This window comes from Gorilla gorilla, chromosome 21 (genome assembly GCF_029281585.2).
Source record: "Gorilla gorilla gorilla isolate KB3781 chromosome 21, NHGRI_mGorGor1-v2.1_pri, whole genome shotgun sequence".
In the NCBI taxonomy this organism is placed as follows: domain Eukaryota; kingdom Metazoa; phylum Chordata; class Mammalia; order Primates; family Hominidae; genus Gorilla; species Gorilla gorilla.
The window spans coordinates 74296777-74319508 of record NC_073245.2 but is presented as its reverse complement, the minus strand read 5'-3'; the positions used below and the strand labels follow the sequence as shown (position 1 = coordinate 74319508).

General features: G+C 50.5%; 1 protein-coding gene across 2 annotated transcripts in view; it reads left to right on the top strand.

Moving 5' to 3' along the window:
- TAF4 (TATA-box binding protein associated factor 4) overlaps nucleotides 1-22732 on the top strand; it is a 90610-nt gene that overhangs the window by 27977 nt on the left and 39901 nt on the right. The gene's annotated exons all lie outside the window — the stretch shown is intronic.

Below are 22732 nucleotides of genomic sequence, written 5' to 3'. Positions count from 1 at the left end.
TGCACAGAGGAAAACTGTACCAGAAGAAACTGAAGAAACAAAAACTTGTGGCATGGGAATAAACTCAACATACAATAAATGCAATTAAAATAAAAAAAATTTGACTTTAAATCCTGTGGCTGTGCTTAATTCATATATTAGTAGCTTTCTTCTGTAGATTTCTTAGGATTTTCTTCAAAGATAGGCGTGATCTGCAGTAAAGAGTGGTTCATATCTTTTTTTCTGGTCTGTGCACCTTTTATTTCTTGTTCTTGTCTCATTGTACTGGCCACAACCTCCAGTGTAATATGACAAACAGAAGCGTTGAGAAGGGACATTTTGCCTTGTTTCTGATCTTGGGGGAGGCATTCCGTCTTCTCTCATGACGCACGTGATGTCAGCTGCAGGTTTTTCATAGAGGCCCTGTATTAGGTTGAGGAATCCCCTTCTGTCATAGGCCATTCTGGCTGCTGTAACAAAATACCATAGACTGGGAGGCTTCTAGACACCGGAAATTCATTTCTCACAGTCCTGGGAAGTGCAAGATTGCCATGCTGGTGAGGGCCTGCTGCCTGCTCCCATGCAGCTTCTTGTGTGTCCTCAGAGTGTGGAAGGAAGGGGCAAGGCAGCTGTGGGACAGGCTCTTTCATAAGGGCGCTAATCCGGTTAATGAGGGCTGGGCCCCCAAAGGCCCCCCCATTCTGCTACCATCACCTTGGGGATTGGGTTTCAGCATATGAATTGTGGTGGCATTCAGTCTATGCACCTTCTTTTCCTAGTTTGGTGAGAATTTTTGTCGTGAGTGGATGTTTATTTTTGTTAAAATGCTTTTCTTCCTGTATTGGGATGCTGGTATGGTTTTTCTTTTTTAGTCTGTTAACATGGTGAATTACACTGATTTAATTTTGAGTGTTAAACCCTGGTGAGTTCCTAGCATAACCCCTGTTGGTCACATGTATTATCCTTTTTATATACAGTTGCATGCAGTTTGCTACAGTTTGGTGTGTAGGTTCAGGAGGGATACTGGCCTGTCATTTCCTTGCAGTTTGTCTTGCAGTACTGCATGAGTAATGTTAGTTGCAACAGTTCACTTGCCTCCCAGCAGTTTCTGTTATTTTATATCCTTGATAGCACTGGGTGTTGTCAGACTTTTCAATTCCTCAAATCTGGGGGTGTAAAATGCTATGATAGTGTTGTCTTAATTTTCATTTAAAAATTAATTAATGAGCCGGGCGCAGTGGCTCACGCCTGTCATCCCAGCACTTTGGGAGGCTGAGGCGGGTGGATCACCTGAGGTCAGGAGTTCGAGACCAGCCTGGCCAACATGGTGAAACTCCATCTCTACTAAAAATACAAAAAATTAGCCGGTCGTGATGGCGGATACCTGTAATCCCAGCTACTCGGGAGGCTGAGGCAGGAGAATCACTTGAACCCGTGAGTGGGAGGTTGCAGTGAGCTGAGATCGCACCACTGCACTCGAGGCAGGGCAACAAGAGCAAAACTCTTTTTAAAAAAAAAAAAAAGAAATTTAATTAATTTCCTTTAATTCATTAATGAAAATTAATTTAACTTCTTTTCCTTTAATATAGAGGAAATTAATTTTCTATGTTTATTGTTTGTGGGTAACCTTCTGTGAAATGTCTGTTTGTGTCTTTTTGCCCAGTTTTCTTTAAATTATTTCTTATTATAGGAGTTCTGTGCATATTCTGGTTACTGTTCCTTTATAGGTCATCTGTATATGGCCAGTATCTTCTTCCAGTTTATATCTGATCTTTTCACTTTCTTTATGGTGTCTTCTGACGAATAGGACTCCTTGATTTTACTGTAGTTGAATGTATCTATTGTCTCCTTTTTGGTAAGCTTTTTCAAGTCATCTTTAAGAAGTCCTTTCTAACCCGAAGGTAATAGGAATATTCTTCTGTATTTTCTTCTAAAATGATAGCTTTTGCTTTTGCTTTTAAGTATGTAATCCTCCTGGCATGGGGTTCGTGTGTGGTGTGAGTTAGAGCTCCATTTTCATTTTTCTCCTATTTGGATTAACAGTTGTCCTGGTGTTATTTATTTGAATGGTCCTTCCTCACCTCTGTGGTCTCCATGGCCCGTCTGTAACATTTCAGGTTTTATATTATGTGGCATCCGTTTCTAGCCTGTCGGTTGTTTTCTCTTGGTTTATCTGTCTGTCCTTTCATCAGTAGCATCCTGTCCTTAAATAATTTAGCTCCATACTAACTCTTGATATCTACTAGAGGTAATACTCCATTCTGTTGCTTTTGAGAATTGTCTGTGCAACTCTTGGCCCTTTGATCTTCCTTATAAATTTTAGAATCAACTCTTCGGGGCCCATAAAAGTCCCTGTAGGTTATTTTAATTGAAGTTGTATCAATCTGTGGGTCAGTTTTGGGAGAATTGAAATCTATGGGCTGGGTGCGGTGGCTCACGCCTGTAATCCCAGCACTTTGGGAGGCCCAGGTGGGCGGATCATGAGGTCAGGGGATCGAGACCATCCTGGCTAACATGGTGAAACCCGGTCTCTTCTAAAAATACAAAAAATTAGCCGGGCATGGTGGCGGGAGGCTGAGGCAGGAGAATGGTGTGAACCCGGGAGGCGGAGCTTGCAGTGAGCCGAGATTGCGCCACTGTACTCCAGCCTGGGTGACAGAGCGAGACTCCATCTCAAAAAAAAAAAAAAAAAAAAAAAGCTGTGAGATAGTGACTATATCCATGAATATGGTATATTACTCTATTTACATATTTTGTAATATTTTTCAATCAAGTTTTATGTGTCTTTTTCATATAGGTCTTACACATATTTTGTTAGATTATGTGTAGGTCATTCCAGGACATTCTGAGTTCATTGCTGCTGTTTTAAGTATTTTTTTTTTAAACACATTTTCTGGCTGGGAATGATGGCTCATGCCTGTCATCTCAGCACTTTGGGAGGCTGAGGTGGGAGGATTGCTGGAGGTCAGGAGCTTGAGACCAGCCTGAGCAACATAGTGAGAACCCCTGTCTCTACAAAAAATTAAAAAAAAATTTAGCCAGGCGTGGTGGTGCATGCCTGTAGTCCCAGCTACTCAGGAGGTTGGGGTGGGAGGATCGCTTGAGCCCAGGAGTTTGAGGCTACAGAGAGCTATGATTGTGCCACTGCACACTAGCCTGGGTGACAGAATGAGACCCTTGTCTAAAAATAAATAAAAAATTGCGTTTTCTAATTCTTCGTTGATAGTCTGTTGAATCGCAGTTGAATTTTGGATATTGATCTTACTCTAGCACTCTTCAACTCTTCCATTAAAAATTTGCAATTTTTTGAGTGTCGTACCTAGAGAATTTATTACATGCAATTAATGACAATTGTATTTCACTGACGTCCTGTGCTTCATTCCCTTATTGTCGTCTGGTATTGGGCTTGTTGGGGTCTCAGGTGTAGTGTTGAGGGGAAGTGGTGATGACCGGCAACCTTGAATTGTTTCTGATTATACAGAAAATGCTTCTAGTGATTTACCATTGAAGACGATAGTTGCTACAGATGTTTTTCATAGATTTCCTTCATGAAGTTAAGGAAGTTCTTTCCCACTCATTTTCTTTTTTTTTTTTTGGAGACAGAGTCTTGCTCTGTCGCCCAGGCTGGAGTGCAGTGGCGCGGTCTCGGCTCACCGCAAGCTCTGCCTCACAGGTTCACGCCATTCTCCTGCCTCAGCCTCTCAAGTAGCAGGGACTACAGGCGCCTGCTACCATGCCCAGCTAATTTTTTGTATTTTTAGTAGAGAAGGGGTTTCACTGTGTTAGCCAGGATGGTCTCGATCTCCTGACCTCGTGATCCACCTGCCTTAGCCTTCCAAAGTGCTGAGATGACAGGCGTGAGCCACCTCACCTGGCCCTTTTTCTTTTTCTTTTTTTTTTTTTTTGAGACGGAGTCTCACTCTTGTTGCCCAGGCTGGAGTGCAATAGCACGATCTCAGCTCACTGCAACCTCTGCCTCCCGGGTTCAAGCAATTCTTGTGCTTCAGCCTCCCGAGTAGCTGGGATTATAGGCATGCGCCACTATGCCTGGCTAATTTTTGTATTTTTAGTAGAGACGGGGTTTCGCCATGTTAGCCAGGCTGATCTTGAACCCCTTACCTCAAGTGACCTGCCTGACTTGGCCTCCCAAAGTGCTGGGATTACCGGCGTGAGCTACCCTGCCCAGCTCCCGCTTCTTATTTTCTAAAGTTGCTTTCTGTTTGCTTTTCTTGGGGCAGGGGATATTTGTTAGTTTGTCTCAATGGATGTTGGATTGTATCAAATGGCTTCCTATTATTTAAAACCCACCAGGGCCCTTGTTAGCTCCTTTGTCCTGCCACCTCCCTCTTCTGCCTTGGTCTCTGATTCCTGCCACACACGCATCTTGGCAGGTGGCTCCCCTTGTTGCTTCATGGAGAGCACCAGAGCCATCCGTTGGGGGCTGAGGCCACCCTGCCTGACCCCGCCCCGCTGAGGGCTGAGGCATCTCATCTGTGGCCTCACTCTTCTCCTGTGGGTGGCCCTCTGCCCTGCTCTTCCTAGGTCGCTCCCTCACTGTGTCCTTGCTGCTTTCTTTGCCCTCCTGCCTCTCACCACGTCCAGACAGCTGCATCTCCTCTTTTTTTCCCCCCGCATCCATCATTTCCGAGCTGCTTCCTTCGAGAAGCCAGTCTCGGTGCTCAGATGAGGCCAAGAAGATCTGCTGGTGGCAGGTTCTTAGAGGGCTGGGGCTGGTGGCAGGTTCTTAGAGGGCTGGGCAGCTCCCCTTCCTAGCGTAGACTGATGAATCGCATTGATCGGAAGCTCTAGGAGGGTGTGTACATCCACATGTGTTTCTGATTTGGGGCCGGTGCCCCATGTGTGCTGGTTGGCCACCGGCTGCTCAGAGCCCCTGCTTTGCTGTCTCCCTGCCAGTGTGTTCTGATAAGTGAGGTTGTCTGAAAGCTGGGTTCTGGAGAACTGACGTTTTGCTGTAAGTCATTTAAGGTCCATGTCATCTGCCAGCTGACCTCAGTTTTCTTGAAATTGTGCATGGGATTGGCACTATTTAAAACATTTTGAAAGTAAGCAGAACATTGGGAGTTGAGTGCTGGAGATGTGGTTTCAGGTGCTGAGAGCCGAGGCCCTGGTGGGCCACCGGGCCTTCTGGAAGCCCATCCTCTGCAGACAGCAGGCGCTGCCTGTGGCCCCGAGCTCCTCTTCTTGCCACTGGCACTCTCAGATTGGTCTCCCTTCCCCAGCCTCTCTGGATAAAGCTGCCTTAAAACACAGTGAACATGTGGAAGAGAAGCGATGCTTGTTGCCATCTGGACAAACGTGTAGACTTTAGGTTAGAGAAGTCCTGTGTCCTGGCCCATCAGAGGACACAGAAACTGCTGAGATGGTAGCTCAGGGAGCAGGAGTTCGGGGGTGGAGGGAATCTGAGCATGGTCCTTGTCCTCTCAGAAAAGCAGAGTCGACTGCTTGCAGAGTTGACTGCCCCCACCACTGGCTTGGAAGCACCATCCAAATGGTGACTTCACTAACTGTTTTTAAGTTAGCAGATCAAAGTATCCAAATATGTGAAGTCTTAACCTGGAGACTCCAGAGGTGCTGAGATACCGCTGGCTTCAGGAAGAGTGCGAGATGGGAGGTGCAGGCTCGCAGAAGGACAGTGCTGCGGGGGAGCTCTGAGGAAAGGAGGGTTGTTTCCTTCTTGCTTGCTGATGGTGAGAAGAATCCGGAACTTTTGTTTGGAAGTGTCCTGTGCGTTCCGTGTCTCGGTGTTGCTGGGCCAGCTGCCCTCTTCATGGGCTGTTCCACGGGGCCTTCCCTGCGAGCCCCGTCTCCGGGTGCCAGGGGCTGCATGCCCTGCACCCCGGCCTCTCCCTGGGGTTTTGGTGGGAGCCTTTGCTTGTTGATTATTTTATTTGTTGACACATATGCTTACTCTAGTAAGAACTTACGGTGACTAAGAAAAGTACTCATAACCCAAGAAGATATGATTAATGAGAAAGTGAGGGGAGAGGGAGAATAGAGTGAAAAACGCCCACCTTGGGCTCTGTTCAGCTGCTAGTGGAGTAGGGTAGGGGGAGGCTGGGAGGTGGGCACAGAGTTGGAACTGAACTCTCAGTCAAGGCAAAGGGAATGCCCAAAGTGTCATTTGAATGAATTCAGAATCTGCAGATGAAAGAGCACATGTTAAAATTGTGCAGAAGTGAAGGCTGTCTGTTAGTGCAGGATTTTTAGAGTCTTGGGAGTTAAATATGTGCAGATGAATATGCTTTATCCTGAGGTTTAGCAAAGTGTCGAGAAGGCACCCTGGGCCCAGCCAGCATGCTCACTGCTGTCGGCGGAAGCGAGCACAGCCCGATTCTGCACACGCTGGGCCTCAAGGTGTGTGGTGCCTGGAGGACGAGGGCTTGGACGCCCAGCCTGGAGCAGCCTGGCCACGTTCCAACCTTGGACCCAGGCTCCCTGAAAGAGGGAGTCAGTGAAGTCGCGTGAGGCTTGTGGGTTTCAGAGATTTTAGAAACCTGAGAAAATTAGAAACCAGGAATGGCTGAGAATATAAGGGAAGGCTTCACGAAGGCAGAAGTGATACCAGGTGCTCATTGTTTTCAACAGAAGCCTTTCACCTAAAGACGTGGAGAAAAACCCGCCTGAGACCAAGTGCAAGTCATTTCCTGTTTGTTGCATGTTGTGTCTGTCAAATAGACTCGGGCATTTCAGGAAGCTCAGGTGCAGTTGGGCAAGTTAATTGAGTACTGAGAAGAGGCGAAGGAGGCCATCGTATTGTGGAGGTGGTGGGGTACGGAGAGCTTCCTGAATCAGGCCCTGCCACATGTTTATCCATGAGGTTCCATATCTGCGCTGTGTGGCCCTTGGTGTTGCTTTTGTGGTCACCTGATACATTTTGTGGGGCCAGTTTAAAAAGTAGATAAGACAATTCAACATTATTGGCAACTTAGTAAAGTTTTTGGACGAAATTTATTTTCAAAAAATTATTACTCTAAGCATGTTAATTGGAAAATTGCGGCTGTACTGAGGTGTATGGAGTAGGGCAAGCAAGACCCTTCCCAGCACTGTCCAGCCCATCCTGCGAGTGTGTCCTCTGGCTTCAGGGCTAATTGAAAATGTGCCTCGAGGCACAACAGGCCTCAGTGGGGTGTGACAGTTAAGAAAAAGCAGAAATGGGCACTGCTGGGCAGGGTAAACTTTATTAACTGTTGAATGACTGGAAAATCATTTTAATGTTTCAGAGCTGTTTTAAATTATGTGTCTGTCTACGCATGAAAGCGAATCTAAATTAGTATTGGGCTTTGGCATGAAAAGGCTGTGGTGTCCTGACTCTGGGTGGTGACGTCTGTGATGCTTGTGATGCTGCTGTGTCGTCCTATCCAGGACACCAGAAACTCAGATTTGTTGCCTGCACTGACCGGGCACTGTGGAGGTGCAGGTGTCCAGTTTCCTGGCGGGCTCGTTGGCATCCCTGCCTGTGACTCCACTCCCTGGAGTGCTGCAGAGGCCTCTGCTGCCTCCTCTCCTTGTGCACGTGGCCGCACACCCCTTTCGGGGCTCTGGCCCGCTGCGCTGCTCGCCTGGCCTCGCAGCGCTGGCATTGTGCATCTTTCCTCCACCTGGCCAGCTCCTGACACCCACATGGGCAGCTTCACCGTGACCATGCCCCTGCGGCGCACTGTTCTTCCTTCTGGCCCAGCCCTGAGGCTTCCCCTGACCACTGTTACCTGTGCCTGCCATTCTTTTTTTTTTTTTTTTTGAGACGGAGTCTTGCCGTGTCACCAGGCTGGAGTGCAGTGGCGCGATCTCGGCTCACCGCAAGCTCCGACTCCCGGGTTCAAGCGATTCTCTTGCCTCAGCCTCCCAAGTAGCTGGGATTACAGGCGTGTGCTCCCACGCCCAGCTAATTTTTGTATGTTTAGTAGAGGCGGGGTTTCGTCGTGTTGGCCAGGCTGGTCTCGATCTCCTGACCTCGTGATCCGCCCGCCTCGGCCTCCCAGAGTGCTGGGATTACAGGCGTGAGCCACCACTCCCAGCCTGCATTCCCATTCTTCACCAGACTGTCAGCTCCTGGAGGCCAAGAGTCAGGCCTTCCTTACCCCACCCCACCATTGCAGCCCCAAGTACAGGTGATTGGATGGAGTGTGCATGTATGAGTGTGTGTGTGTGTGTGTGTGTGCACGCGGGCACTGGGCCCTGGTGCTGCAGAGCTAGCAGGGCTCCCTTCGAAGGGCTTCTGTGTCAGAGTTTACCAGGAGTCCCACTGTTTACCTTGTTACTCCACTTGGCCACCACCCCCAAGTGGAGATTATCACACAGAGTTGCATGTCTAGATAGCAAAGCAGTCCTTGCCTCCGAGTTTTATCTTGCAAAATTTCAAACTTAAAAGAATGAGTACAACAAACAGCTATGTACACCTTCCCTAGATCCATGAATTCCTAAGTTTTTTTTTTTTTTTTTTGAGACAGAGTCTCACTCTGTCGCCTAGGCTAGAGTGCAGTGGCGCGATCTTGGGTCACTGCAACCTCTGCCTCCTGGGTTCACACCATTCTCCTGCCTCAGCCTCCTGAGTAGCTGGGACTACAGGCGCCCATCACCATGCCCGGCTAATTTTGTGTATTTTTAGTGGGGACGGGTTTTCACTGTGTTAGCCAGGATGGTCTCGATCTCCTGACCTCGTGATCCGCCTGCCTTGGCCTCCCAAAGTGCTGGGATTACAGGTGTGAGCCACTGCGCCTGGCCCATGAATTCCTAAGTTTTGAGCAAAGCAGTTGTAACCTGTAGCTGACACAGGGGTTGGTATTTATGGGATGCAAGCCTGTGCCTTTGTTGAGTATCATTGGAGGCTTAGGCAGGTGCTTTATGGCACTCCTGAATGTGAGCTCACTGTCGGGAAGGAGATCTGTGTTGGAGGTCAGGTGGATGCCAGCCTCACTGAAGGCTGCTCACGAGCTTTTCAGAAGCAGCTTTGGGTTGAAGTTTGCAGCAGGGCTCTGCTCCCAGGCTGTGGCTTGACAGACACGCATGTGCACTGTATCTGTTCACGGAGGTGTGTCCATGTGCTAAGAATTTCCTAAAGTGATGGCGCCAGATACAGTCGCCCCGCAGTGTTCTCGGGATGGTTCCAGGGCCCCGTACGCACATGCAAGTTCCCTGTGGAACCCAAGCGAGCAAAACGTCAGCCCTCTGTGTATGTGGGTTTCATGTCCTGTCAATGCCGTATCTTCAGTCCTTGCTTGGTTGAAAAAAGTCTGCATGTAAGTGGACCCTGGAAGTTCGACCCATGTTTTTCAAAGGTCAACTCTAATATCCTGAAGTATTCTTACCAAAATATCTCAGCCATTTAAAGTTAACTTAAAGAGAATTCAATTCAAGGAGCTAGCATTTTTGGGGGGGTATGTTTGAGTTTCCAGAAGCCCTGGTAGGCAAAAAGGCCAGAACCCGTGTGTTGGGTGGGTCTGTCCCTGTTGGTCACTCTGACCGGCCCCCCTTAGCACCTCCAGCATCCCAGAGCAGGCGCGGCTCCTGGGTGTCCAGGCCTCTGCTCAGTGCTTAAGGGAGGCTCAGCTGCAGGAGCAGAGCACGTGTGGGACCCTGCACCATGGAGAGGTGGCTGTGAGCAATCAGATGGCTTAGAAGCTGCTTTTACAACCTGGAAAATGCAATTCAGAATGATACAACTCCTGGCCTGGCTGACTGGTTGCACGACCCAGGCCGCCGAGGTGAGGGGAGAGCAACCCACCCAGCAGGGAACGGAGAGGGGTCAAGGCGCAGGCGGGAGGCTGTTTCTCAGTCACTGTTTCTTTGCCCCGTGCGCATAGAGCGATGCGGGCCATGCCTGCTGCGCCCTCCGTTGTGTGTTCAGGGCTTGGTGATAGTCAGTGTTTCATAAACACCTCTTGAATGAATATGTGATTTAGATGTTTGTAAGGTAAAGTTAATGATTTTTTAAGGAATCCAATGCAGAAAATTAATTATCTGCCAAGGTTATTTTATCCTGTTCTGAAAATGGATAAATTTGACACAGTTCCAGTAGTATGGTTTTGTGGTTGGCAGGAGAAACGGAGACAGGTAAGGAATTAGCATATACGGTGGGAGAGGATGGGCCTGGGGTAGGCACAGCACACCTGTGCGTTCACTAAACTTTTCTCCAATCTGTTCATTTGCGTGAACTTAAGAGATTTAATCCCTGAGCCCAGGGAGCTTGCATTGAGAGGGGAGACAGACGTTAGGGAATGACTGAACCACAAAACAGTCACCGAATTGCAACTGTGATAATGCCAAGGGGGAGGAGGGACTGTGTAGGCCGATGCTGAAGGCTGGGTGAAGGTTTTCCAGGGGCAAGTCCCATCAGTCACAGTGCCCTTTTAGGGTTTGCACCTTGCTCTTTTGACGACGCTGCTCGGCTCTCAGGGCTGCGAGGCTGGCTTCTTCCCAAACTTCATTCCACTCCAGGTTTCTGCACTGGGCCCTGAGAGCCACATCTGGCCATCACTACAGATGCACTTTGCAGTGCCTCTGCATTTTGAGGTGAAAGACAGTCTTTAAACTTCAGGGTGAACTTCTCACTCGGAGTTTGGTGTATTGTTGCCATTTCTTTTGTGTTGATTTGCACGTAGCTCTTTTGTACACAGGCACGAGGGTAAGCATTCCTGTTGAGTTGCAGAGGAATTAACGAGTGAAACAAATCATGAGTAGAAGTCTCCACGGGTTGGTGTTTTAACTTTGCTCTAAGGTGAGCAACTGCGTATTTGTGAAATTTGGCCAAATGATGGGGGGATGCTGAGTTGGCTGACTGCTGTGCAGACCACCTAAGGAATAAGGATAAATCCTAGAATCAGAGCCCAGGGGAGAGTGTTGGCCCCAGCTCTCCACTCACGGGGCGGCAGCAAGCCGTGGGTGGGTTGGTGGAGGCCCCATTCAGGCCCTTCTGCCTGCGGAGCAGAGCTGCTGATCCTTCAGGAGAGGCTGCTGCTCTTTCTTGTGCCGAGTGTGGCCTGCTGGATTCATGTTTCTGCGGAGCCTGGCTTTCCAGAGGGTGTGGAGGGTGCGTGCAGTCTGTCCACCTGCGGCTTTGTGGAGATGGGGGCTGGAGCCAGCTCCCACAGAGCTGGTACTTTGTGGCCTGCTCCTCAGGCCTGACCGTGGTTCCTTCTGCGTCATTTCGGGGGATCCCTTGTCCATCAAAGGAGCTAGCTTGGTGTTATTTTTCAGAGACTTGAGCACGCACTTTCATTCGGAGGCTGGGAGCTGAGGACCCCTGCAGCTGTTTCATGCTCCGAGCTACTCAGTGAGATACTCTGTTAAAAAGGCAGCGTGGTGGAGGGTGTGATCGCTTGGGGTGCCATCGACAGCACACTCACGTGCCTCAGTTGCTCACGGGGTCAGGTAGAGTAAAACTCATTGAACGTGGCCTGGTTTTTGTGTGTGGTGGTGAACAGAGTTGTTAATACGACTCTCGGGCAGCTCCTAGTGTTCTTAAGAGGCAGGGCTGGTGGGGGAAGGTGGTGTGCTAGCTGTGAACTTGGCAGTTATTTTCACTCGGGAAGGATGTTGGGAAGAAGAGGATTAAAACTATGCTTTCCGTTATTTTTTGGGGGGAGGGTTGTACCTTTTTCTTGCTCTCTAAGGGCTATCTGTGTGTGTTTTAAGAGCTTTATTGGGGTGTGATCGACAGCAATAAACTGAGCACATTTAAAGTGACTGGTGAGTTTCGACAGATGTGCATGCACGTGGAGCCATCACCCCAGGGTCAGAATGGTGAACCCTACCCCCAGCACGGCCTCTGCCTCTCTCTAGCCCTCCTTCCTGTGCCTCCCACACCCCTTGTCCCATCTGCTTTCTGTCACTGCAGGGGAGTCTGTGTGTTTTAGAATTTTATATAAATGCAGTCAGACAGCGTATTAGTCTGTTCTTATATTGCTATAAAAAAATACCCAAGGCTGGGTGACTTATAAAGGAAAGAGGTTGAATCGACTCACAGTTCCACATGACTGGGGACAATCATGGCAGAAGGTGAAGGGGAAGCAAGTACCTTCTTCACATGGCGGCAGGAGAGACAGGAGGGCAGAGGAAACTGCCATTTATGAAGCCACTGGATGTCGTGAGAACTCACTCGCTATCATGAGAACCGCCTGGGGGAAGCCGTCCCCATGATCCAGTCACTTCCCTCCCTCCACACGTGGGGATTACAGTTGGAAATGAGGTTTGGTGGGGACACAGAGCCAAGCCATATCACATGGTGTGTACTCTCTCTTTTCTGGCTTCAACTCGGTGTGATTATTTGAGAGTCATCCGTGTTGTATCAGTAGTTCATCCCATTTTATTTGAGTGCTTTTCCATTATAGATACACCAGAAATTGTTTATGCTTTCATCCTTTGGTGTACTTTGGAGTTGCTTCCAATTTATGGCTATCAGAAATAAAACTGCTTGGAATGACCCATGTACAAGCCTTTGTAAGGCCACACACTTGCCTTTCGCTTGCTTAAACACCTCAGGTGGAATGGCAGGTCCTACATGAGGAGTATGTTTAACTTTCTACAAAACTGCAGGGCTGTTGTCAGAGAGGCTCCCACCAGTGGTGCACAGGAGCTCTGGTTGCTCCACATCCTGGAGAGCACCTGATCTTTTTAGTTTTAGCTATTTTAGTGAGTGTGTAGTGGTGTCACTTTAAGGATTTAATTTATGTCTCCCTAATGACTAATGATGTTGGGGCTCTCTCCGTGTGCTCATTTGCATCCGTCTGCCACCTTTGGTGAAGGGTCTATTCAGTTGCCCACTTTTTTTTTTTGAGACGCGGAGTCTCTCAGTGTTGCCTGGGCTGGAGTGCAGTGGCACGATCTCGGCTCACTGTAATCTCTGCCTCCTGGGTTCACGCGATTCTCGTGCCTCAGCCTCCCAAGTAGCTAGGACTAGAGGTGTGCACCACCACGCCCTGCTAATTTTTTGTATTTTTAGTAGAGATGGGGTTTCGCCATGTTGGCCAAGCTGGTCTCGAACTCCTGACCTCAAGTGATCTGTCCTCCTCGGCCTCCCAAAGTGCTGGGATTACAGGCGTGAGCCACCACGCCCAGCCTGGGTTATTTTCTTACTGAGTTTTGAGGATTCTGCATATATTCTGGATCCAAGCCCTTTATTAGATGGATGCTTTCTAAAGAGTCTGTCCGTTCTGTGCCTTGTCTTCTCATTCTCTAGCAGTGTCTGCTGAAAAGCCGAAGTTTAACATTTTGATGAAGTCCAGTTTATCCTTTTGTTCTTTTATGCATTTCGTTTCTGATGTTGTTTCTAAAATTTCTTTGCCTAACCCTGGGTCAGAGAAATGTTCTCCTGTTTTCTTCTGGAAGTTTTAGGTTTTACATTTAGGTCTGGATCCATTTTGAGTTGATGTTGGTACACACTATGGGGTGTCGGTCCAGGGGTTTGCCTGTGTCTGTCCAGTTGTTCCAGCACGTGAGAAGCCCGTCCTCACCACTGAATTGCCTTTGTCCATTCGCGTGTGGGCCTGTTTGTGGACTCTGCATGGCCGTGTTGATCTGTTTAACTTTGCACCAACACTGTGCTGTCCTGGTTACTGGAGCTTTTTTTAGACGGGGATCTCACTGTGTCACCCAGGTTGGAGTGTAGTGGGGTGATCTCGGCTCACTGCAGTCTCTGCGTTCCGGGCTCAAGCAGTCTTCCCACCTCAGCCTCCTGAGTAGCTGGGACCACAGGCGTGCCCACACCGTCTAATTTTTGTATTTTTAGTAGAGATGGGACTTCACCATGTTTCCCAGGCTGGTCTTGAACTCCTGACCTCAGGCGATCCGCCTGCCTTGGCCTCCCAGAGTGCTGGGATTACAGGTGTGAGCCCGGCCCTGAGATTACTGGAGCTTTCTTTTTCTTTCTTTCTTTCTTTTTTTTTTTTTGAGATGGAGTCTTGCTCTGTTGCCCAGGCTGGAGTGCAGTGGCGTGGTCTCGGCTCACTGCAACCTCCGCCTCCCGTCTTCAAGCGATTCTCCTGCCTCAGTCTGGCGAGTAGCTGGGATTACAGGCGTGCGCCACCACGCCCAGCTAATTTTTGTATTTTTAGTAGAGACAGGGTTTCACCATGTTGGCCAGGCTGGTCTCGAACTCCTGAGCCCAAGCAGTCTCCCCACCTCGGCCTTCCGAAGTGCTGAGCTTTCTAATGCATCTTGAGATCAGCTCGTGTCAGCTCTCTGACTTTTTCTGGTTTGTTTGGTTTGAGAGGGAGTCTCATTCTGTTACCCAGGCTGGAGTGCAGTGGTGTGCTCTTGGCTCACTGCAACCTTTGCCTCTCTGGTTCAGGCGATTTTCGTGCCTCAGCCTCCACTACAGGGGTGCACCACCATGCCCAACTAATTTTTTGTGTTTTTAGTAGAGACAGGGTTTCACCATGTTGGCCTGGCTGGTCTCGAACTCCTGGGCTCAAATGATCTGCCCGCCTTGGCCTCCTAAAGTGCTGGGATGACAGGCGTGAGCCACTGTGGCCAGCCTGACCTTTTTTTACAGTTGTGTTGGTTACTCTAAGACTTTTGCATTTCTGTATGAATTTCAGAATCACCTTGTCGGTTTCTACACAGGAGGCTGCTGGGACTTTGGGATGCATTGCTTCTGCAGATCACTTTGGGAAGAGTTGACATCTTAACTATCTTGAGTCTCCTGACCCATGAACACAGTGCACGTCCCTTCACTTGCTCGCATTTTTGTTTTAATCAGCATTTTGTAGTTTTAGGGGAGGATGAATCAAAGTTCATGATTTTACAATAGTATCTGCAATGTGCGGGGGGGCTGCAAGTGCTGGACCAGGAGCTGCGTCAGAAGTTTAATCTTTAGCAAAATATTTGGGTTACAGTGGTGTTAGCGCCCGCGCCGGGCAGCACATGTTCCCCTGTGCTGCCTTGCTCCAGCCCTTATGCCTGCCAAACCCCGAGAGGTAGGAGAGAACACTTGCTTTAGCCAGAACAGGCTAGAAGGAAGATGAGGCCGTGCATCTGTCACAGCACAGCACCCGCGTAGAGAGAAAGCCAGCCTGTGTAAGGAGCGCACGCTGGATTCTGGAGGGGCCCTTTCCACATCTGGGCCGTCACCACGTGTGTCCTGTCCACCACTGGTCCCAGCTGGTAGCATGGAGAGGGTTCGAATGTCCTAGTTATAGAGGGAAGTGGGCCTGCAAACCCTCAGGCTTCAGACCACCCCTTTCCACTGCAGAGAAACACCACTTTTGCTCATCTCTTTGGCCCTTTTGGTAGCTTATTCCTTGAGGACCATGCTCCTCTCTGCTGGGGATGAGGCTGCCTGCTGGTGGCTCCGTTTGTGTTTTCTGGGCCTTCCAGAGGGGCTGCCTTTATTCTGCAGCCAGCCCTGATCCTTCCCACCTCTCCATGCTTGGGTGAAGAGTGAGGTCCAGGGCAGCTGACTGACAGCACAGCTGTCCTCTGCATTTTCCCGGACAGAAACCATCGCAGGCCCACCCACCTCCTGACTGCACAGGTCTCCACAGCGCAGACACTTTCGTGATACCATTATAAATACAGCTGGGAAAGGGAGGGAGGGATTTTCTTAGATTTGTGTCCCCAGGGGTCCATCCTGGGGTGTTCTTGCCCCTCTAAGACCTTGGCGGGCCTGGAGGGCCCGCTCCGCCTCTTGACGCTGTCCACCGCTGGCCGCTGTGTGCCTGAGTTTCGGAGCGCCCTCCCGGGCTTTGGACCTGCCCTGCTCCCCAAGGATGCACTCACTCACAGAGCGGCCACTGCACACAGTGCCTCTCCGTCGCCGTCTGAGGTGCTGGCTGTCTTTTTTTTTTTCTTTTTTTAAATATTTAAAAATGTAAAACTTTAAGTGAGTCTCCGTTTCAAAAAAAAAAGTATAGAACTTTAATCATATGCCTGTTTTGAAGAGCAGAGCTTTCAGTGAGAAAGAAACTCTGCTGGCCCACCCACCCCCTTTTAACTGCCTCTCAGAGGGGACCACTTTGAAAACGTGTGTCCACATGGCCCTGCCTGTACAGCCACCTCCTGAGGTTGCCTAGTGAGTGTCAGTTAGCGACCGTCTGGCTGCCCAGCCGCAGTCCGCAGAGCTCCGGCCCAGCCCACGCAGCCCTGGCCGACTCCGCGTTGGGCGCGCACGGCCCTTGGCTGTGAACACGCTGTTTGAGTCGAGCCAAGTGCTGTGCTGCTTCTGCTCCCTGTGCAGGCAGCTGTGTCTCAGCAGCTAGAAGTGCTGTGGGTTCCCAGGTGCTTACTGCCCTGCGGCCAGCCCCAGCGCCCTGGCCCTCCGGACCCTGTGCCTGGCCATGCCTGTTCCTCCCTTCTGCTTCATTCTTGAGAGTCCCCTTGTTTCCTTTGGGTTCAGTCCCATGTTTCCTGGATCCTGTCTTTTGTTTTCTTCACTTATTCCCTTGTTTAAGTGGCTTCTCCCTTCTTACAGAATATGCCTTTTTTGAGACCTAGTGTGTCTGAAATGCCTTTTTTTGCTTCTGAGCCTTGGTGGGTGGTTTGGCCTGGCATTGAGTTCCAGGTGGAAGGTAATTTCCCTGGGGGTTTCGAAGGTGCTGGCCATCTCTTCCCGTTTCTGTGGAGCTCTCAGGGCTGCTGAGCTCTCCTTCCCCGTACTGTGGCTGGGATCTGTGTTTTTCCCCTGGAAACACGGGGAAGGTCTTTCCTTCCCAGTGGTCTGGCTTCTGCGGTGAGGCTGGTGTGCGCCTCCTTCCTCATGTTCACGCTGGCTCCAGCAACTGCTCTCCTTTCTGTCCTCCTAGAATTTCTGTTGATCACCTGTTGTGTTTTCTGGAATGCTCCTTCACATTTTCTCATCTGTTCTTCCAAGTTTCCACTCTCTTTTTCTATACTGTATTCAGGGGGAATGCCTCGGTGCTGTCGTCTGGTCATCCCAGGAATTTTTAATTTGACTGTCGTATTGGATAATCTTTGTGATTTTGAAGAGGGTTTCTTGCTTATTTTGATCAGTTCACTGCTTTGGTGTCTGGGTTGATGCTGGGCCTTCCTCAGGTGGCTGGTGGTCCCTGGCTGTTTGCCCATCTGGTGGAGGGGCTGGTATTGAGCTGCGACATGACGGTGAGATGGGACAGAAGTCCTAACAAAGCTTCCCATTACCAGACACCCAGAAAGGCCGGGGAAGTTGGATAAATGTTCTTTTAAATGAAGAGTTTAGCGTTCTAGAAGATAAGGAAAACCAGCAGGGCTCAGACGTGGAGCTGGACAGCAGCTGAGGGTTGGGACCTTGTGTCCCCGTGGGCTGGCAGGGGCGACTGTTCAGCGCCTGGCTCCGTGCCCCTGATGCTTGTGCCAGAGAGTCCTGTAGCCTCAGGAGGAGAGCTGGGGCTGAGAGCCCCTCAGGACCAGAAAGAGCCCTCCACCGGCAGAGGGCACAGCGGTCCCTGCAGCCTGTCCTGTGCGTCGGGAGGGAGGAAATGCCCCTCTGAGAATCCACAGGGGCCTGTCGTCCTGGGCTGGGGCTGGGGCCATGCTCCCAAGTGACTTGCATAGCAGGACGGTCACAGCCCTGGGTTTGGCAGAGGTGAACGTGGACCCCTGTGGAGGGATGTGTCCTGACCTGGGCTACACAGACAGAGCCAAGCCAGGGCGGGTGGTGCAGGGCCAAGAGGTAGCCGGGGCTGGGCCTCAGGAGGCCAGGGCGGAGTCCACAGCCCCAGGCCCAGGGCTGGGGTTTGTGCTGAGAGTGCGGGGCGGCCTGTGGCACCCGGCAAAGGCATTTCCCCCACAGGTGGGGGTTCCCAGGGTGCAGGTGCCCGTGTGGTTGTGGCACAGCTTCGCATGCTCTACATTTTGGCTTCAAGTACAGTAAAAGCGTTACCTACAAAAGGAATCAGGAAAACCGTCGTGTGGGGTAAGAACCCTGGTGTTTCTCGTCAGGGAGGGTGGGATTCACTCACACTGTGGGAATCGGTGGCGGCATGCTGAGCTGGGGACGTGGGTCCCTGGAAGGCTCTGGGGGAGGCACTGGTCACCACTGGCCACTGGCCAGGCTTTGGAGGAGTGCACGCTGCTCCTTCCCCAGGGAGGCGTCTGGTGGCCACTGCTGGCTCTGCATTGCCTGCCTCAAGCAGTGTGGCCTTGAACCGCTGGGAGAGTGGAGAGTTTCACACTGTTTCAGTTTCAAAACCTACATTTTCACCACAATGAAAAATAGAAAATAGCTTAAATCTTCACCAAAAGGAAATTTTAAACACATTTTGGATGAAATAGTATATAGCCACGGACGGTTACGTTTCTGAAGAATGTTTACTGCCATGGGAAGTGTGCCCGGGGAGCGGGCAGGGAACGGAGGAGCTGGCAGGGAACTCGGGCGGGTGGCCCCCGTGGTCCTTACGGCTTCCAAGTGCACGGTGCACACTGGGTGGCACCTGAGCTGTGCCAGCCAGGAGAGGGGCTTCAGGAGGTTTCCATTGTTCTTGTACTTCTCTGCACTTCTTAAATTTTCTGTGAAGAACACTTCTTTCTGTGGTAAGGAAGATATTAGGACAATTAGAAAAGGAAGCCCCAGTGCAGTTCTGTTAGCTGGACCCTGACACATTGTGGTGGTTGTATGTGCACATTGGCTGGTGTGGGTTTTTGGCTGTGCCATGAAGGAGTCTCCAGGAAGGTGGGGTGGGGCAGAGAGAGGGGCTGTGAGCTGGGGAGGTTGCGGGGGAGGCGGCGGTGGCCACGGTGGCCCGGTCAGGAGGCAGGGTCCCAGGCTTCAGCTTCCTGACCTTAACTGTTAATGACCTTCAGGGCTATGCCCCATCCCGTCACCACCTGGAATTGCCCATCTTGGTTGGACGAGGATGCTGAGGGTCTTTGGGACGGATGTCGTGTTTCTTGTTGCAGGTTTGACTGCTTCCTCCCTGACTCGAGGGCTGGGTGCGTGGAGCCGGTTGTGCCTCTGTATCCAAGAGCCCTGCTCCCTGTCATCCTTGGCTCCTCTCTGCATTCCTCACAAAGACCTGGGTGGGGACGCGGCCAGTGTCCCACGCGGCTCTCTCTGGGGAGCTCTCAGACAGAACCCTCCGCCCTGGCCTTGGGGTCCCATCTGTGGGGCGGGGTGGGGGCCACACCTGCCACGTGTACCCTGCTGCAGGTGCAGAGAGAGGAGTAGAGGCAGGAGGGGCGGCTGCCTTTCGTAGGTCAGGTGCCACCCGTAACCACGGTTGATTACTCTTAAATTAGTTATGTCTTGAGACGGAGTTGCACTTCTTTGCCTTGGCGTGAATAGATGCTGCTGGATTATTTGTCCGTAAACAGAGCTCACAGGACCCAGAACTGTGAGAACATCTCGGAAACATGGCGTGGATGCAGCCGTTGGTGTTCTGAGTGTCCTCAGATCATCACACAGTGTCTGACTTTGCTTTTTGGTACAGTCAGGCTGTGATACAATAACCAGGGAGGCGGACAAGAAAGTCCCCAGTGACAGCGCCTCTTATGTGCTGTTTGTTGGAAGCAAACCTCAGTTCGGCTTAGGAGACGTGGCCACTCGCGCTTGGTTCACAGATATTTTCAATGCCTCGGGAAGCTACGTTGTACCTGCCTGAAGTCACATGGTCACTTGTGGGACGTTTGATTCCTTCTCCAACTTTTTTCCTGACCACAAGGGACACTGGGCCCGATCACAGGGCACATTTCACAGTGACCCATGGCTGTTTCCCTACACTTCTGTGATGTCCAGAATGCCACTTTTATTTTGTTAGAATTTTAACCACATTGCTATTTTGTTAATACTTTTTTTTTAAAACGTATTCCTTTAAATATATCTGGATACTTTTTTTTTTCTTTTTTTTTTGAGGTGGACTCTTTCTCTGTCGTCCAGGCTGGAGTGCAGTGGTGCAATCTCGGCTCACTGCAACCTCCGCCTCCCAGGTTCAAGAGATTCTGCCTCTGCCTCCGAAGTAGCTGGATTACAGGCATGCGCCACCACACCTGGCTAATTTTTTGGATGCAATTTTTTAAAATTATTATTTTAATTTTATGAGACGGAGTCTCGCTCTGTCGCCCAGACTGGAGTGCAGCGGCACGATCTCAGCTCACTGCAAGCTCTGCCTCCCGGGTTCATGCCATTCCCCTGCCTCAGCCTCCCAAGTAGCTGGGACTACAGGGGCCCGCCACCATGCCTGGCTAATTTTTTTTTTTTTTTTTTTTGTATTTTTAGTAGAGATGGGGTTTCACCGTGTTAGCCAGGATGGTCTCTATCTCCTGACCTCGTGATCTACCCGCCTCAGCCTCCCAAAGTGCTGGGATTATAGGCGTGAGCCACCGTGCCTGGCCTTGGATGCAATTTTTTAAAGCACAAAGCTCCTGATAATTAAAGTCTCTTCACTCACTATGAGATTGTCAGGTTTGACGTTGGGTGTGGAGGCACTGGGACGGACACTGAAGCCTCCTTTGTCCTGTTTCCGTCCCATTCCCATGTGTGCACTTAAGTCTGCGTCCATTATTGGCTTCTCAGAATTCCTTAAAAACATTTTTTTTTTTTGTTTTTAGGAGATGGGGTCTCACTCTGTGGTCCAGGCTGGAGTGTGGTGATGCGATGATAGCCCACGGCAGCTTCCAACTCCTGGACTCAGATGATCCTCCCACCCTAGCCTCCCAAGTAGCTGGAACTACAGGTGTGCCACCACGCCTGGCTAATTAAAAAAAAATTTTTTTTTGTAAAGATGGGGTCTCACTATATTGCCCAGTCTGGTCTCGAACTGGCCTCAAGTGATCCCTCCATCTTGGCCTCCTAAAGTGCTGGATTTCAGGTGTGAGCCACCACACTCACCCTGGCTTCTCAGAATTCTTGAGGAGGAGGAGCAGGTGTCTCCGAATGCAGTGAATGAAGTGTTGGGTTTGAGGACATTGTATTAGCGTTCTCTAAAGGGACAGAACTAATAGGAGAGATGAATCTATGAAGAGGAGTTTATTAGGAGAATTGACTCTCAGGATCACAAGGTGAAGTCCCTCAATAGGCTGTGTGCACCTGAGGAGCCCGGAAGCCAGTCCGAGTCCCCAGATCTCAAAAGTAGGGAAGCCGACAGTGCAGCCTTCAGTCTGTGGCCGAAGGCCTGAGCACCCCTGGCAAACCACTGGTGTAAGGCCAGGAGTCTAAAAGCGGAAGAACTTGGAGTCTGAAGTTCCAGGGCAGGAAGCATCTGCTCGGGAGAAAGATGGAGGCCGGAGGACTCAGCCAGTCCAGTCCTTCCACGTTCCTCTGCCTGCTTTATTCTAGCCACGCTGGCAGCTGATTAGATGGTGCCCAGCCACATTGACGCTGGGTCTGCCTCTTCCAGTCCGCTGACTCAAATGTTAACCTTCTTTGGCAACACCCTCACAAACACACCCAGGAACAATACTTTGCATTCTTCAATCAAGTTGACACTCCATAATAACCACATACATGGGGGTATTTACCAGGTGTCTTGTTTTGGGGTCCCCAGGCCCTGAGTGTGCTTGGGTGAGAGTGGAACTCTGCCTCGTTAGCGCAGCAGCTCTGGCGGCCACATGGCTGATGAGTGCCCGCCTGGCTTGAAGGCTGTCCTTGGGCACTGTGGGCACAGACTCAGAGACGGAGCCTTGGAGGCCTTTCCTGTTACTTCGTTCCCAAGCTCCAGGCTTGGAGATTCCAGCAGGTTATTTGCTGCAGCTGGGTGTTTGGTTTTTGTTTGATTTCAGCATGGTTTATTTTGAAAGGGGCGTTTTGGGGGGAAGTTTTCTTAATGGGCATAAATGTGGCTTTTTGGATCAAGAATTTTAGATGTTAGCCCAGGAGAGGCATCACCATTATTCTTGACACCATGCTGAGTTTCGAAAGAGCTGGAGCCGATAGCTCTGAGGGTGCCCCAGCGTCATAGCGCAGGAGGAGGAAGCCCCACGCTCATTTGTCATCATGACCAACAGGAGGTTTTCAGGCCTTACTTCATCTTTTTCGAGGTTATCGTTTCCCATTCTCCATAAAGGGGAGGAAGGAGAGGCTGGGAAATGCAGTGGCCGCCCCCTGTGCCCCGTGGCTTGGCCTGTGTGTGATGGGTGGTGGGGACGGCCGGTGGCGGTGCCTCATTGCACGCGTGTTTAGTTTCTCAGCTCCTTGGTGCTGGGCTGTCTGCCGAGGCTTCACTCGGGAAAGAGTGCAGTGTTTATAGCCCTGCTCCCACGGCTGCATCCCCACCTCTGTCATGGGAAGTTAAATTTAAAAGTTGGACAGTTGTGTTGCTGTTTCTAATGGAATTTATGATATAACTGGTGGCTGTTTTTTGAAGCTAACATTGATGCCAAACCTGAATGGCAGGATTTGCTTTCCTGTGGTTTAGCTCAAGAACCATGACGGGCAAATGGTTCTCCTGTCCTAAGGGTTGCGTCGCATCTCTGCGCCTGTGTTGTGGTTGTCAGGGCAGCGTGGGGGCAGCACTGCCCCGCCTCCCAAGAGGAGGGTTCTGGTGAGGAGCCTCGTGGCCCACCCTCACTCTGTTGGGTCTGGGTGTCACAGGACAGCAGGCTGGGAGACCCTGGAGTGTGGGCCGTAGACATGGTTGTGCCCTCTAGGCCCAGCCCAGCTGACATGGCCCTGGCACAGGCAGGAGGTGGGGGCAAGGAGACTGGCATGTCTGTGGGGTGTGTGGGCCGGTTGGGGGCATGGGGGCACGTGGTGTGGCCGGTGGAAGCCATTGCTACACTGCCTTGCTGTCCAGCTCATTCATAAAAGGAAGGTTCAGGTGCCATTTTTTTTCCATGGCCTTTTAATAACCTTTACAGTTTTTTTGTC